Consider the following 4,966-nt stretch of genomic DNA (forward strand, 5'->3'; position numbering starts at 1 on the left):
CAAAGATGGAAAAGTGTTCTGGAAAGCAAAACAGAACCAAACAGACACAGATCCTGGAGGACTTACCGGCTAGTATATGTACATCTCTTGTCTTGACACATTCTTTCTATGCATCTTTATAGCTTTCTTCATTAGGCCAGGGCTATTAGTCTTGCCTATAATTCATTCCACTCAAACTGGAACATTTACTTTACCAGTACATTGATTTAGATATTGGTTACATTTGGGAATCAAAGTACTTTTTTATTTCCCCTTACATTTAGAGATAGATAGGGGATAGGAAAAAGACATTAGTTACCATGCTGACCATTTGATGTGCAGCCTCTATCTCCTCCTCCTCATCAGTATCCTCTTCTCTGATGATTAGTCTATTTTATGACCCAAAAGTGCTTTTTCAATAAAGAAAAACAGGTCTGTGGAGAAGAAAATGATTGCTACTTGAACATTTTCTTCCAAATCTTTATCTGAGCAGAGAGATGTCACAAAAGCATGTTTCGTTAAAAGCTCCTACTTCAGGGCCTCACAAGCAACGAGAAAAGGTAGATGTTCCTCATTCAAATTACCCTTTCCATCATTTGTTTGAAATAATGTTAGGGAAAACCAAACCAAACCATTTCTTTCTGTGTTGGTAAGCTTTCAGTCAGGGAAATGAAAATATAGGATTTACATAAATAGAAAAGCTACAAGAGCTGCCGTGAGCATGATGTACAAAGGAATGCATAGAAAGCTTAAAGAAACCACAGGAGGATGTGGAGTAGTTATCAAAACAAACATACCAGTTACCAGAACAGGATGGGAATATGGGCCGGGTTGCTCCGCCTGGAGATGGGCTTTGGGGAGAGGCACACTTGAGATGCTCCCTTGGCCAAAAAGAAACACGACACAAGATACTGAGGGGTGAACACTTGGATTTCTCTTTCTCTGCCATATTCCAATATCTTTTATAGGTGAGTCTGTCTTGAATCAGTGAGCAGGGGTTCCAGTTTCTCAAGACAAAGAGCAGAGTAGGAGGGAAGGAGATGGTTCTGAGAACAAGCAAAGAAACTCCATGGTAATGGGACCCACAGGTGTGAGGCAGAAGAGTGAATCACCTGAGGGTTGGGGTCTGTGTGGGAGGTCCTGTGCAGGACATGCTATGAATTTGGCCAGATAGCAAGGAGTTTCTGGTACCCATGTTGCTCAGAGGATCCTGTAGGTAGATAGAACTGGTAGAAACCTTTCCATCAGGAGTTTGGAATGGGTTGATACCAACGACAAGCTAGAAGTAGGATATTCTCCAACAGGGTTCACAAATTGAGAAACAAGGTAAGGTATTAATGTCATTGAGATGTATACATACCTAGAAGGGGAAATACCATGATGCGGACGATGGTTTTCCCAAGGCTAAGCCTGTCCATTGCACTTCAGGTGTGCTGATTGCCGTGATTTCCTCAAATCTGGCATGCTCCGCTGCAGAATTTGTGAAAGTGGGAGATTGCATTTGCCCTCTGCTGTATTGAAAAATAATAAAAAAAAAGAACCAAAACTTTATTGAGAAGCAGACAAGATGCTAAGCAGGTAAAAGGTGCTTGCTGTTTGAGTGTGACAAACTGATTTTGATCCCTGGAACCCACAGAAAGGTGGAAGGTGAGAACCAACTCTAGAACTTGCCCTCTGACCTCCATACACATGCTGTGACACACGTGTGTCTGTATTTACATGCCATGCACACACAAAATAATAATAAATAATTAAAAATTACTTAGAGACACCAAGAGGACAGAAAGCTAGGGAAGATGGATTCTATGGAGTTCAGTCTAGAGGGAGTGTCTCCTTGTTGAATTTTCAGATTAAAGTTACTACCCTATAACCATCATGACTTTGCTTACTCTCTCCTCTTCTTAATGGCTAAATGTATGGTCATGAGTACAACATGGACAAATAAGAAGAAAAAAAGAAAGGGTAGGAATTTGTGGTCACAGAGAAGTGTAAACAGGTGACGAAAAGAGAAGTCAGAGAGAAGGAAACAGGGAGCAGAGAACGACCCATCTCTAGAGCTTTTTCTTACAGCAATAACAACGACGATAACAATAACAAATAGAGCACTTCAGGGCCTGGAAAGCAGACGTAAAGCTTGAGCCTTGAATGAGCATCAAGAATGTGTAAACATGATGAATGTTGCCTGGCATGGCAGGATAGCCTTATGGTCACAGCAGCTCAGGGGACCATGGCAGAAGTTGGCCCCAGGCTTCCTTAAGCATTTGAAACAAACCGGGCACCATAGAAAGACTCAAACTCAAAGCTAATATAACAAAAACTGCATATGTATTTAAGTAGATATTTATGGTTCCTTCATAAGCCATATTCTTTTATACTTAATAAAACATAAACACTATAAAAGTTCCCTCATAGACAACTTTCTCTAATGGGTGGTCCTATCTGGACAGTACCCTCTTTGGCCTCTCTGTTTTCTGCACACAATGAAAACTTGTTTAAAATAATAGAGCCACTTGGTTACTGTTAAACCTTCTGCTCATCTCCCTCCTGCCTCTTGATTTAAATGTTGGTCATTTATTGCTTCTATAATAATTAATCTAGGGTTATTACTTTAATTATATGTAAGTAACAAGTAATACATATGCTTTGATATTTTAATTTTCACTGAAGTGAACGGAGATGTTAATTTAAGTTGCTAAGTAGCCAATAAAATTAGCTATCATAAAGTTTAATATTGTTGCCTTAAACTAATTAAGCCATGTGTTACTGAACTTTATTCATTTTTTTCCCTCCTAGCAGATGGTCTTTCCTCCTGTCTATTTCAAGGCAGCAGCCAATACACCTTTTAGTAATGTTTGTTGCTCATTTGAAGCAAAGCAGAACTTTATCAGGACATCGTGTGTGGTAGTTTGAATGGGAATCAGTCATGGTGTTCATAGCAATTGAGATGTAACTAAGCCACTCTGCTCCTACAAAATGGTTGTTTTTTATTTTAATATTTTATTTTATTTTACATTTGCCCAGATGCAAACCTCATTTTAAATAGCTTTTAAGGAAGGCAAAGTACCCTCCCTCCATTGTCTTTTGTTCCCCTCTTTTTCTTCATCTTTCTCTCTTTATTTATTTTAAACAAATTATAATACTTATTTTTATTTGACTGTCTCATTGATGATTATTGCCTTCCTGGTGGTTGCAATGAACCAATCTTCTACAGCCAAGACAAGGTAAAATAAATAACTGATTGTTGACTAACCTTGTCAAATGTCTTTTTTTTTAATTTTTCTTGAGAAAACTTGATAAGTAGAGATCTGAAAAATTTTGCAGGAAACAGTCAATAGAAAGATTTACTCTGCAACTGTTACTAGTGCTATTTTGTAGGGCAGAGAGGTTTCTTCTTTGTGATTCTGCCTCAGTGTGCACTTTTAACTGACAAATCCATTTAGATCGACAGAAGAGGTCTGCTCCTGGGAACTAAAAATGAAATGCTGGGGTTTTAAAACATGGGTGGAAATGGGTACTTATAAAGTATTTCTGAAAGAACCCTGCATTGTTAGGAAGAGAAATGCTTCACAGAGACTAAATCAGGCCCCCAAAGTACTAATCCATCGTGTATTGTTCAGAAGAGTGCTGTAGAGTAAAGTCGCTCTGACTTCACCAAAATTTGATACTGAAAGCTTTAAGTGGGCCTGGAGCATTCTCAGACTGTACTGAAAACACATTGCCACACATTTCACTATAGTATTATTCTCAATGCTTTTTCCCCACATTAAAAAATCAGTTAACCAAAGCCGAATATGTAGGTCAATTCTGCCTTCAGCATATCAATGAAGAAATATAACCAATGAAAATAAGGAACTTAAAGCATTGGAACCTCACCCAAATATTGAAGTCCATCTTAAGTATTATCTCTACACCATTTTGATGATAACATGTGTAATGTAAGCTCAAATGCAGATTCTCAAGCCACCGAAGCCTTTAGAATACAATGTTTTAGAGACACAGAAATCTCCATTTGCTGTAGGAAGTCTTACAGCCAGTGGTTACCCTCCCACTGGGGCGTGGCTTCTTATACTCTATAAACCCATGTAGAGCATGTGTCCCACCTCTTTTCTGGCTGCGGGATTCGTTTTCTGATCACCGTTCAAGCAGAGGATTCTGATTTGTGTGTCTCCCCCTAAATAAATAACCATCTATTTCTCAGTTCTGAGCTAGGGTGGGATTTCTTTTAAGCCTCCTTCTTCATCTATTTGTCACAGGTGTCCTCTGAAAGTCTTCAGCCCTGTAAAGTTGTCCTTTCCAAAAAAACAGTGCTGAGACATTTAATTGTGCAATTCTCTGGAGAACACAGTAGATGCCTCCAAATCTGAATTTTGTGCAAAAAAGTAATGAGATCCTGAAATATTTGGTTAGCTTTCCATTATTTGGGAGGGTATTTAGGCGATCTTGTCTTCTGTTGCAAACATAGTTGTTTGAGGAAAGAATTAAAAAAACTGGATGAAAGCGAAGGAAAAATGAATAAGGAAGCCAGCTGTGTTCAGCATTGCATCTAACAAGCTAAATAATGGCTTCATTACAGTGAACAGCTGGAGAAGAAATGAGAGGAGGTTAGACAAGCACATTGGGAAGGTAGGAAGTAGAGTGAGCTTAGAGCCTCTTCATTTTATTCTGTCGGCAGCAGAGAGCCACTGAAGGTGGAACAGGGCAGAATGATGATCAAAGTTTATCTTCAGAGAGCCAAGGAAGAAAGTCAGACTATTGAATGGACTGCAGTAGAGAGGGCAAACCATTTGAAACTGCAAGGGATTTTTGTTTGCATGCATGAAAAGAGTTCTGTACACACCTGAATTCTGCTGAGAGCAAAGGGCGAGTTGCTACTTACAGAATCAAAACAAATGGCTGCAGGTAGGAAAACATTCTGAGAGCAGGTTCTAATCAAAGCTCCAAATGTCATCATTTTTCATCATGCTTCCAGATCAGGGCTGGACCACGC

The 4,966-nt window shown here is 39.1% G+C and overlaps 1 non-coding gene across 1 annotated transcript; it reads left to right on the plus strand.

The window, feature by feature from the left end:
- The first annotated feature begins 1,331 nt into the window (after positions 1-1,331).
- On the plus strand, positions 1,332-1,493 carry LOC142832085 (U1 spliceosomal RNA). The gene has a single exon (XR_012907174.1). It is a non-coding gene; the product is annotated as a U1 spliceosomal RNA (small nuclear RNA).
- Positions 1,494-4,966: the final 3,473 nt, after the last annotated feature.

Source organism: Microtus pennsylvanicus, chromosome 11 (assembly GCF_037038515.1).
Source record: "Microtus pennsylvanicus isolate mMicPen1 chromosome 11, mMicPen1.hap1, whole genome shotgun sequence".
In the NCBI taxonomy this organism is placed as follows: Eukaryota; Metazoa; Chordata; class Mammalia; order Rodentia; family Cricetidae; genus Microtus; species Microtus pennsylvanicus.